Source organism: Poecilia reticulata, chromosome 3, assembly GCF_904066995.2.
Source record: "Poecilia reticulata chromosome 3, P_reticulata-male-v2, whole genome shotgun sequence".
NCBI lineage: Eukaryota > Metazoa > Chordata > Actinopteri > Cyprinodontiformes > Poeciliidae > Poecilia > Poecilia reticulata.
In genome coordinates, this window is record NC_088832.1 from 12,977,807 (window position 1) to 12,990,852 (window position 13,046).

At 38.2% G+C, this 13,046-nt stretch overlaps 1 long non-coding RNA gene across 4 annotated transcripts in view; it reads right to left on the reverse strand.

Moving 5' to 3' along the window:
* Positions 1 to 13,046, reverse strand: part of LOC103461991 (uncharacterized) — a 79,150-nt gene that overhangs the window by 22,690 nt on the left and 43,414 nt on the right. For 3 of the 4 annotated variants that reach the window (XR_533253.3, XR_533251.3, XR_014086877.1), the window contains exons 3-4: positions 4,980 to 5,126; positions 4,132 to 4,452 (exon numbers count right to left, since the gene is read on the reverse strand). This is a non-coding gene — a long non-coding RNA (uncharacterized LOC103461991). The remainder of the gene's footprint in view (positions 1 to 4,131; positions 4,453 to 4,979; positions 5,127 to 13,046) is intronic. The other variant, XR_533252.3, reaches the window with a different exon arrangement.

Sequence of the window (13,046 nt, forward strand, 5' to 3'; positions counted from 1 at the left end):
TTTCTCACAAAGTTTTAGTTTCACTTTTCCTTCCTATCGTTCAGTTTGTCATTCAAAGTGAGGAGCCACTGGACATCCCAAAACCCAGCACCAGGGAGAGCAACACTGCTTATTAATATAACATTGATTTATTTAATAAATTATGAAACTGAATACTTATGTAAATTGCTGTATTTTAATGACGTTTATGAAAGCGAGGTGGTTTACTGTGGAATGTCTTTATAGATTAGTATAGTTTATAGTGGGCTGTATAAGATTGCAATAGCCATGTTGCACAATGTCTCTATGTGTCGGAAATTTGAAGCCTAATTGGATTCAAATTTAGAAGATTATTGCTACAAGGTCTGTACTTCTTTCACACAGGTACAGTACATTTCTCATGCCAGCACACAGAGCTGCAGGAGTACAAAACACACAAGCTAGAGCAAATAATACGTTTCTCTAATAGGAGCCAATAGATCACGATATATCCTACCTCCCTGTGGTAGAGTCTTTAATGCTGGAGTCAGTAGGTTATCGCTGTGGGCGCTGCACCTCCTTCCCTTATGTGCCAGCTTTATCAAGTACAAGCAATTCTTCTTGTGATGTGGTCATGGATGCAGAAGATGGGCCGTAATGACCACACTTTATCACCAGCCTCAGAGAGGATGTAGGGAGAAACTTGCAGCTTCTGATGTCAGATAAAGATGTGAGCAATGTGATGTTATTGGACCAATAGGCATCATTTAGGTCAAGCCCAGTTTGAGCCACACCTGAAGTAGTTTAGAGTTATCACTGGAGTAGAAACAGCCGAAACACTACAATAAAAGCTGCGGGGCCCAGTCAGTGAAACAGGAAGAGAGAAAGAAAAAAGACAGAAAGAAGGAAAAAAAGAAAGAAAGAACCTGCTTATTACTATCTTTTTATTTCTGTAGTTCACAGAAATAAAACAGAAAGCAATAAAGACTCTTCCTGCACACTGCGTCGTAAAATTTGAACTTTTTTGTTTGCATTTTGTCACATAACTACCTCCAACCTCTGTATATTTTATTGTTTGTTTTATGTTACAGACTGACGCTAAATAAGCATAGTGAAATCAAAGAATAAGTATATTGGCAAGGAGACAAGCAGCTAAGATGTCGATAGTAACCTTAGAGGAGCTGCAGAGATCCACAGCTCAGGTGGGAGAGTCTATTGGCAGGTCAAATACTATTCATGCACTATGCAACCAGACCTTTATAGAAGAGTGGAGTGGTGGCATAAAGCCACATAAAGTCCCCTTGGGAATTTGCCAAAAAAAATCATATCAGAGCCACTCTGGTGTTCTGGCAAGATGAGACCACAGTAAAACTTTTTGACCTACATGAAAATGTTACCTGTAGTACAATACCTTACACTGTACTTCACTCTGAGCACACTATTCCCATGGTGAAGCGTAGTGGTGGTGGTGGTATCATGTGTGGAAATGGATGTGTTTTTGCAGGGAAAGGAAAGCTGGTCAGAGTTCATAGGAATTCTGATGCCAGTCAATGCAGGACAATCAAAGAAGAAACCATGTTAGAGACTGTGCTCTAAATTTGCTGAAAAGGGTACATTAAAATAGTTTATATGAAAGCATGGATTACAATGGCCTAATCAAAGCTTAAATCTAAATTAAATTTTATGGCAAGGCTTCAAGCATATTTTCACAGATGCTCTTCCTTTGAATTTGAGCCAGCTTGCACAAATAATAAGCAAACATTTTGAACTCTAGATGTGCTAATAAGGTAGAAACCTGCCCCAAACGACTTGTAGCTGTAAATGTTTCCCTGAGGGGAAGGTGGAGCAAATATAACCACACGCCACACTTTTCAGATCATAATTTGCTTAAAAGTTTGAAAAAAACATGTTTTCTTTCTCCTCCACACCATGGTTATGCACTTCTTAACTGCATAAAGTCCCAGTTAAATAGTAAAAGAAAAGAGTCACGGTTACAAACATACATAAAACCAAATGGATCTAAACTGGATTTTTTCCAGTGTGAGTTGATGTCAAATCTGCTGTTTGTCAGTTTTGTACCAATGAGCAATGTGACAAAACAACAGACCATCATCACGTGCATGTCTCTGTAGCTCTAAAGGGGGCGGGGTTCACCAACAACCAAATATATACATCTGGATGTCAAGTACTGCACTGAGGCCTGTCCCTGTTCACAATTACCCGCTTGACATCTTTATAGTTTCATGGCAGAGTTCCTCTCCAGCAGAAGTGGGCACAGAAAAAGCAAGTGTGCCAAAGTGGCTCCACAGTGCCGGTGTGAGACACCAGAGTTTTGTGTTGAAATAATTAGCCTGCTTAGCTGCCATCTGGGCTCTAGTAGCTGCTGTGTGGCATGAGCCAGGTGCTTCATGGATAATACTACAGAGAGACATGCAGCAGATGCTCGTGTGTGGATCTGCCCAGCTTGGCAAAGATCTGGATTCAGCTAATCCCTGCTGCACTTTGTGGAAAAACCCACTAGAGGGAATACAGAGGAGGCTGCTTTGAGCATAGTGTCATGAAGCATGCCGCTTTAAAGCCTTTAAAGCAATAACAATAACGTGTCGAAATGAAAAGTAAACTTTTCTAAAGTCAGCAACATTACATGCTATGAACCTGCATTCTCACCAGGACTGAATCTGAGATCCATCCATCTCACCTGACATAAAACCTGAGCCAAACGATCAGTGCTCTTATCTATGAAACACAGGGGCTGCTTAATTGCTGCCCCTTCCCCTTTGCAGTTCAAAATCTAAAGAGGTATAAACATTTTTTGAGCAGTTCAGTAGGCCAGTAACTTGATAAGGCCCCTGGATTTACTCGATGAGCTTAGAAAGTTCCTGAGCAAGCAGCAGGCATGTGGTTGTTGTTCCCAGAGGGCTGGGAAACCGTATCTGCCCTGAAGGAGCATCCTCTTTGGTAAGCACTTCTTATCCAGGCCATCACGGCAGGCCGATAGCAGGAGGGTAATATCCAGTAACTGCAGCTTTATGTGCGATCCAATACTTGGATCAATCTCTAGGACAAGGAGGATTGCCATTAACCCCTGAGATTTCTCTCACTTTATTGTAGAGCTTTTCTTTCCTAGATACTGAAGGAGAAATAAGGAAATCATAATCAAGACGGAAAAAACTGTGTACTTTATAATTATGAATAAGAGAGAGGGTTTTATTTTTACCAAAAAAAAAAGATGAAAAACTTTATGGCAAATTAGCAAGGTAAGGCAGCTGATTATATGTAAAAATGAACACACTCTAACGTGTTTTCCTGCGAGTGCGAGCAAAACTATGTTCTTCTTGCACCTGGAGGTGAAATGACACACAGATTCATCTGTCTGTGTCTACTTATCTTTGTTTGCATTCAGGCATGTGTTTGAGAGTGTGTACGTGTCGAGAAAGCCAGAGAGTTCTCAGCAGAGAAGGCATGAACAGAAAAGAGACGGTGACTTCCTTTCAAACTCTGGATACTTTTGGGAGTGTTGTCCAACACGCTCTTCCATGTGACTGAGAGAAAGAAGCGCTAGACTGAAGCCAAGACTCGCTGCACTGACAGAACATTTCTGCCACATTCACTGAATATAAATGAATCGTCCCTGAAATCAGCAATTCGTTTATAGAGGGATGAAACGAATGACAGAGCGATGCAAAATTGTCAAATCAGCAGTAAAATTTACAAATTTACAATCTGGGCAACTGAAAAACATTTTTTTTTCAGATCTCAAGTTAATTCAAAACTGACTCAAGATGTTTTGTGCAATAAAACAAAACAATTTCTCTTGGTGTAATGAATTGCAGAGTGAAGTCCCATTCTACTCTCTTATGAAAAAATTATTTGGAACAAAATAGGCACTATTTTATATATATATATATGTTTTTTAATTTGTTTTGTTGTGTCACACACTATCTCCACATATAATAATATAATAAATCACTAAATCATTCATCTTAAGAATTATTTTACATGGTGGTAGAAAATATAACAATTTTTTTATTAGTAAACAAAACACATAGATCGACAGAAACAATTCTCCAAAACACAAAATTTCAAATATTTTGAGAAGCTGAAAACTGCACAGGAGTTTTCTAAAATCTAAGCAACTCAGGTCTGCCTAAAAGTGTGACAAGTCTCACTTACCTCGACTGTTTCCTTTCACAGGCAGGTCAGGACCCTGAAGCTCGATCGCAGCAGCAGAACAAGAGGACTGAGTGCATCCCCTCTTCTCCACAGCAAATGTCAGAGGCCACTGGGCAGTCGGCTGCTCCCGCCTGTATCACGGTCCACCCAACGCTGGTGCAGAAGAGCCGCCGGTCTGGCTTGTGGCCGGTCAGCCCGAGAGGACCGGTCAGCTGGCCTCAGCAGAGACAAGGCAGACGGGCACACGGGGAGACGAGCTGAGCCGGACTGGGCTCTGCTGGAAGGCTTTTTCGCCTCTCCTTCTCTGAATGAAAGCAATCCCTAAGAGTGAATGGGTAATGAGAGACTGGCTCCTGAGATTTTAGCTTTCTTAATCATGTTCATAATTAATTCAAGAACATTGATAATTTCATTACATTCTTTTTGTCTTATCAATAAATGATGTGCCTGCACTTTTGGTCTTGTGTATACGAGGAGAGAGGGAGGAAGAGAGGGAGTGAGGGATAAGAGGAGTAATACTGCACTAAAAGCACAGGAGATGGAAAATGATACAAACAGGGATGTGGTAATTATAATCTTTGACCAAGCCACTGGAAGCACAATATGAAGTCAAGTGGGTACAAATAATTAATAAGGCCTCCTGGAGTGTGTGAGTGTGTACGTGTGTGACTGTGGCGGGGGAGCTGGGGGGGGGGGGGCGGGTGACAAAAGTCTCCGTTGAACAATATTTCACCGACCCTGAGAGTGGATATTTTTACAATAAAAAAATAAAGAAAACATTCTTTAAATGCATGTTCACATACGTCTCTAATAGACCAAGCAGTTATACACTCGCCTTTAATCCTCACCTTTAAACGGGGGTAGATGCTGGAGGATGGCTGTCTCATGCTGCCCTTCAGATCCAATAAGAGCTCAGGTTTCAGTGCATTAGTGCATCGATGCAGTTTTCAAAAAGACCACTCTCCTCCCACCCTTCTCCCCTCTTCCAGTGCTCCCTGTTAGGTCACAAGAAGAAGAAGAACAACAAAAAGAAGAAGAAGAAGAAACCAGATCAATTTTCTGTCTAGCACATAGTTCCCATTTATCTAGCAGCAAGAATAATGAGATATTGCATTTTTAATAGTTCATCCTCAGAATATTAAATAACCCTTCACCTCCGTGTGCGTGCTTTATCAGTTGAACTTTCTGTTTAAAGCTGATCTGAAAATAGAACACGAAGGAGGAGGTGGAAGAGGTGGGGGGAAAGGCGATGTAATGGATATCCCTGTTTCCTAAAAATGGCTGTGACGATGATTGAGAGTGAGGAAGATTCTGACTCACAGTCTTCTCATTTGCCCTGAAACGCAACACGCAGATGGATGGCTACGAGCGGCGTAATCTGACAGTGAGAGATTGGCAATCCTGCCAAAGGTCTAATCCCACACCTAAATACTGTCGGAGAATTTGTTGATGCATCGGGATCAATCTGAGGCAACGTGCAAATTTACAACAGCACTGAAGCACTGCTGTGAGCTCAGGGAAGTTTTCCGTCTTAAGTCATCAATATCCGTAAAGCTCTCTGTAGGTATTTCTTTTTCACTTAATTTGTGACAAAATTACAGAGTTAAAGATTTTTTTTTTTTTTTGCACAAAATTGGGCTCATTTGACCAAAAAAAAGCAGGGCTTCGGCATAACTGGTAAGACTGTGCAATTTGTCTTTTTCTAATGGATTTCCAGCTTGTGACACACTACAATATAGATTCGTAAAGCTATATGAGGCATTAGAGATTCAAGTACTTTATGTCCTATTTATTCCTTATGTGCCACAGGCCCCCCGTCTTGAGATATGACCAGCTCGAGAAACCTTTAATAAAATAAAAAAGTAAAAAAGGGGAAAATAGAGATTTACAACAGGCCATTTTGACAGAAGATTTGATATAAGGTGTTCATAACAAGTTTTGCATTTTGTTCCAGGTCCCCTCACACACATTTTAATCATTTTTATGTGATCTATGTATGCAGCACTCATCCTCTCTCTGTCACCCAAACCCTCCAATGTGTCTCTCTTAAACAGATTGCTACAATACTTGTAATGATGGTCCTTCCCAGCTGTGCTGCAGGAGAGGGGAAGGGAGCAGCAGGCTCTAGTATTACCATAATACCCACTCCCTCCCTCTGCTGTCCCAAGGGTCCGTGTGTGGCAGCACTGGGACGTGGGGTAACTCTGCTAACTGCTGTGGAGGGGACTCAACTGGCTGCTGGTCCTGCAGGCTTTGTGAATTTGTGCGAGCGTGTGCGTCCGTGTGTGTGTGTGTGTGCGTGCGCGCGAGTCTGTGTGTGAATGTGACAGGGCTGAACCTGCCTGTGGGCGATGTAATAAAAGCGCCACGCTCTGCTGGTGGTGATGGTGGCAATGCTGCCGTAGCTGCAGAGGAGGGGATAAATATAAAGCAAGGAGGAGTCAGCCCCTCAAGTCACGGCTTGACTTACATCCTAATAATTAGGCTCCTTTCCAATAAAACAGGGATTTGTAGCCATGCATCTCTTTTACTTCTGTTTGCTATTCTGCAGCAAAGACAAATGCAAGATCTGCTGCAGGATGTGGGTGAAGCAGGAGCCTTTGAAAAGATTGAATTTAAGCAACAATGAAACAACATGAGCAGAGCGTGGCCAGGATGCTAGATTGTAATTATAACATCATTTCAGTAAACATTATTTCCAACTTAATATGTTTTACTTTAAGCCATTAGGTCCTTCTTGAAATGATACAAAAAAGAAAACGCATTCACAACTGTCTCTGAATTTTTGAAAATCAATAAATGAGCCCTGGAGGTTACTATTACATGTTACCCTAAACCTTGCAATTTATAATTTTGCGTAATATTCTCAAGATTACATTTCTCAGCTCTATCAATCAACTGAATTTGGCCCCAATTTGATCCAACTCTATTTCTAACTCAATAGCCTGCAGTGGCTGGGTTAAATGTGCACATCCATGTTAAAATATCTGAAGCCTTAAAAAACAGAGACCAAGACAAATTATCTCCAAACCTTTAACACCTTCAGTGAAAAAAAAAATCCTTCATGTAGAAATCATATCTAGGAAAAAATGGTACAGTAAATAAACACACCCTTAAACTAGCTGCTTGTTGGACAACTTCCTGATTTTATTTCAGCATTTGGTGTTCCAGGGTATACACCACAATTACAGTCTGATTTACCTGAAATAAAGGTCAGCTACAGCAGGAGTTTGCTAAAGTTTGTTCATTTGATTCCAACAACTGTATAAGAATTTCAGCTGAGAGAAAAGAACAACAGTGACATTGGGAAAAACAGGACAATTCCCCCCAAAATTGTTGAAAATAGAAACTGGTCATGAAGTTGCCAAGAGCCTGACAGTAACACTGAAATAATAACTGTCTGGTAATCACAGGTTGTGTGACAACAGACTCCTGGATTCTCAATAGGTCTGCACTAAGCAGTAGGAATAAAAGACAGAAGCCTTTTCTTCCAAATAAAATGTTTAGGGCGGCCAAAAATACACTAAAACCTTGTGGAATTGTGATGAAACTAAACTTGGTCTTTTTACACTAAGCAAGCCTGATATTACTATATAATATATATGCTGGTCGCAGCATCATGGTCCTGGCTTATTTTCTTTCAGAGGGAACTAAATTTATTATCAAGGTGGATGAAATCATTAATAACTCTTAAGACCACTCAGTTTTGACTCAAAACCTTTGCTGTAGGTGTCTGTTACGAAGCTTATGATAAAAAGTATTTTTAGTTAGCATGAAATAAAGGCAGAATATGCACCTAATGCAACAAAAATATGTCTCTATCAGAAGAAAACTAAAGTTTGGGAATGGCCAAGTCAAAGTTCAGAACTAAATCTTGCAGAAAATAACATGGATTCACCTGGAGAGAGCTAAGCAAGGCAAAGTGGAGTTAAATTAAGTCAAAAGGTGGATAAACAAAATACTAGATTAAGGCTTGCACACTCATTTAAACATTTTTTTAAGCATTTTATTTAGATTTTTATTATCATTGTTATTTTATTCATTTATTTCTTTTATTTCCCTCAGACAGATTTGTTTCCTTTTCAGTTGAATTGTACAGTCATGTGACATTTAAGGTAGAACAACTTTGGAAATGATTCTTCAACAAGGATGTATTCTTATAGGGCATGACAACATCTTGCTTTTAACATTACTCTCCTTAGATGTCAGCTGATGCTTGTGTCTGCAAATCTGAAAAATTCCCAAAATTCAAACTGTGCAGAATTTTCACAGTGCCAGACACACAGAGGCAGGTGGGGGCTGTGTGTATGTAGGAGAGAGAGAGAGAGAGAGAGAGAGAGAGAGAGAGAGAGAGAGAGAGAGAGAGAGAGAGAGAGAGAGAGAGAGAGAGAGAGAGAGAGAGAGAGAGAGAGAGAGAAAGAGAGAGAAGGGATGTGCAGGATGGTGGTCCAGGCAGGGGGTATCAGGCTAATTAAAGCAAGCATTTGTCAGAGATTAAGCCTTAAACAGAAAAGGTCATCTGAGCACCAGAGCGCACAGTTTCGCTGCTGTGCTCTAAGGGCAATCTAAACCTTTCCAAGCTAAATGGTAAAGATGCTATTTGAAGGGGGAGGGTGCCGAGATCCTGACCAGCGACAAGACTGACACTCGGGTCATTGGTTCTTTACTGTCCATTACACATGCTGGTCAAATCTGGCAATCGGTGTCATTTAGGGATGAAAAATAAGCACCAGGACAAGATCAATAGATGCAGCCATCTGTACCAGCTGTGATTAATTGACTGTCTCCAATTAATGACTGGATTGTTGCAAAGCAATGCAATGTCAGCAGAACAATGCTTATTTGACTTATTTCAACCAAAATTTGTTTATTTTTGCTGGCATACCATCGGAACAAATTTATTTACCAGTTCAGGCAGCATCTGTTGGTTTACTGGAGTAAACTGGAAAGTTTTTTTTCTTTCTTTCTGATGGCATCATGTATTTTAGGTGCTTTCTGAAGTCATTTGCAGTAGTGAAATGAAGGCAGACATTCACATGGCTTATTTTAGTTTATAAGACATAGGGACTAAAAATATTTGAAAACTGTCTTTCATGGTGTTTCAAAGGTCTGTATGCATTAATATTTCCTCATTATAAGCAAACAGCGAGCAGTGACACAGAATATTGCCAAATAAATTGCAGTAAAATTTCAATATTCTCTGTAATTTATCCAACCTTATTCATATTGGACGTTTACTCTGAAGAGCATCGCATAAAACCACTGGGGATATGAAAAATGAGTAGGAACAACTGCTGGCTTATGATCCATTTAATAAACTATTGAAAACAGTCCAACAAGTACTGGTGATGTTTTTAATCTGGGATCAGTGTACAAGGTTATTTTGCACTCAGTCAATTGTAATCATATTAGATCCCGAGAAGATGTCCTGGTTTTAGATACGACGAAGCGCAGGACGTGTAACCTCAGGCATGAGTAATGGCCCTACAGGGTTAAACTCTGGTACTGATGTAATTTGACATATTTTTAGTGGGATTTATGCTAATATTAGGCCACTCTGAATAGATATTCATAAATTCAATCATTTTTATCTGAGACAATGACATGCGAAGTAATATATGGTAGTTTTTATATGGTGGGACTTTAAAAGATTAAATGATACAGGTCATATCAAGTTAAATATTGGTCTGTGTTATATTGTTTCTGTTTTTCCCCGAAAATACAATGACTACAAACCAAATTACACGTTAAAAAAATATAGTTTTTCTATAAATTATATTTATATATCTGAACGACTTTCGTCTTGATAAATAGATTTACTGGCTTATGAGAAGAGAATATTTATATGATGATGGGAATCTGCTAATTTATTTTTTTGCTATATACTAAACTCTTGTATGTACTCTAAGGTGTTTTTCTGTGTATCCTGTGACAAGCAAATCCCACTGTTTAGCTTGTCTTGGTGATATATTTATGGTGAGTTCAGCCCTTTTATTAACTTCATCAACTGACTTTTTCACCAGCAGACGTGGTAGTTTCTGTGTGCATTTGTAGTCCTATTTATACTGAACAGTGAGAGCATTGCAGCTTCAAGAACAAACTTTTTCCCTTCCAAGTTCAGCACCTTTTATATGTCAACTCAAGTGGAACAATACAATTAATAAAGCCCACAAGAACAGATCGTCATGTTTTTTAAATGGGCTGAAGTTCATCTTATGGACTTATTTACCTTAATTTAACTTAATTCTTTTGCTTTTGCTGTGCCACCTTCTTTTTTGTGTTAATTTGACTCAAAACGTACACTCTAAAAGGAAAATAGTTGAGCCAACTTAATTGAATTGCTTCCATAGGTAACAAGCAATTCAATTAAGTTTATCCAACTTAATTTATTAAGTTAAACCAATTCAATATATTCAAATGATCCAACTCAATTTGTTAATTTTATTTAACAAATTTATTAAGTATGTTTAAGATAACAGATTCAAGTCACTCTTTCTCAAATCATTTATTTTATTCTAATATACATTTAAAATCTTTTTGTCTTAATTCTACAGAAAGTCAACTCAAACTTTTAAGTAGTTCCAAACTAAATATTTTGGGCTGCAAACTTCGTAGTTTGCAGCCTAAAACTCTTTTTACAGTGTCCTCTAAATATACTCTAATTTAAAAGTTACAAATCTTTTCCTTAAAGGACGTTTTTACTTTGACTTTACTTGAAATAATTAAGTTCAATGCCATATTTGTATCCCACGTCTGACCATGACTCAAGCTGACCAGGGGCAGATTCCCTGGTATGCGTCTGTGGCTCTGTGGGTAGAGTAGTCATATTGTGATCGGAAGGTTGTAGGTTCAATTCCAGCTTCCTCCTGCCACATATGGATATTGGTGTGTGAATGTGACTCTAATGTGAAGTGCTTTGAGTAGTCAAAGTGACTGGAAAAGTGCTGTGTAAGTTCAGTCCATTTACCATTTTTTGAAGTAAACTAAATGATTTGAGTAAGACTGACTTACTGTAAATCTGTTATCTTAAACATAATAAATTTGTTTAAAAAATTAACAAATTGAGTTGGATGATTAGAATATATTGAATTGGGTAAACTTAATAAATTAAGTTGGATAAACTTAATTGAATTGCTTGTTACCCATAGAAGCAATTCAATTAAGTTGGTTCAAGTTTTTCCTTTTTCTTTTTAGAGTGTAGTGTTAAATAAAGACCATCAGAAGAACACATTACCAACACATGCAGTCTGATCACTGTCAAGCTCTCAGCTTATTTATCGCTGATAAAGTTATTACTCATCAGCGAATGCATAATATTTAAATGCTCCTGGCATTTTAAGCTTCAATATTCAATATCTTTCTGTATTTATAGCACTAAACTTATTGATTATGCTTTTTTTCACCTTGAAATACACACAAAAGTGTTAAATTATATTACAGCTCTCTTGTTATGGCTTGTTAGCCCACTGAGTTGGTAAGTCTGCTTTTAGATTTACAGCTACTGCTAATTTAGTCTCCTGGCTCTCATCAACTATGTGTCAAACATGAGATTAAATAAACCTATTATATTACTGAACACCAAGGAGCACAGAAATACTATAAATGACAAGTTAGACTACAAAGGGAATATGTCAGCTGGAAAAAGGGAAGCGAAAAGCTATTTATTTTCATTTGTGGATAGTGGGATATAAAACTACAGACAATGTTAAAATCTGTAAAAATAACCACTGTATATAACTATCGATAAAACAAAGACAAAGAGGAATATTTTTTAATTTCCTTCTATTGAAATAAAAGGAAGACTGTTACAATTGACATAAAAAATCCCATTAAGAATGCAATTTAAATGTTTACGAATAAAATCAAGAGCTCCAGATAACATATATACTGGCAATATCGCTTGAAGGAAGTTGAAATGATGGCAGCAATGTTAGTTCAGGAATCAAGTATAACAGCTAAGATCAAACAAATTAAGCTGTGATATATTAACCCATGATTGAACAAAATCACCAATGAAAACAACTTAGTGACATTTTTAGCACGTAATCCATATTCAGTTTTAAATATTTGGCATAATTATTCAATTTTGAGGAAGACAGATTAGGAAGCTCTGATGTTCTGAGTTGTAAAGTGCAAGTTCATTTTTTTTTTACTTTTAAGTTCGAAGTAAGAAAAACTTTAGAAGATCCACAACTTATTCTGTTCACTAAACAGAAAGTAGAAAGTCTACCAGAGGAATCCAAGCAAATAGGAGAAAGCCCAGACTGTGCTGTAAGTGATATTTCAATCAAGTGGAATTGCACAGAAAGGCAACGCCTGGTCTAGTTGTAACCCATATCTTGGATATGTCTGTGAGTGGTGGGCCTTGGAGTGCTGACTCTAGTGACGGTCCAGTTGCTGCGACTTCATTACTCGTAATGGAGGTTGTTTCAAATCCTATTCAGTCTGTAGTTATTACGCCTATCTCTTTCACTCAACTTTCCAATATGCGGGCATACAGCACTTTGTGAACAGTCAGCTCCCTTTGTGGTTTACCCACCTGGTAGGGTGAGCCAATGACTGAACTGTCAAGTCAGTTCTTTTTTATGATTGCTCAGGCTACAATATTATATGTCTGTATTTTAATCTAAAAAAAATATTCATGTAGTATTAATATATTTTGACAGACTGCATTAGGGTGTAAAATATAATATAAATGGACATGAACAGATGTTTATAGAGCACGGTAATGAATCTATTTGAGTTTCACCTTTTGAACTAGTTACCTATTGTTAATTGATAAAAAAAAACACACACAAAAAAAAACATTTATTTTGTTGATTAGTTTGAGCAGTAGTCTGTTCTATCCATCAGCCCTATACACAAATGCACATAAAATATGACAGTTTGGTTTAATCATAAAACCTTAAGGTGGA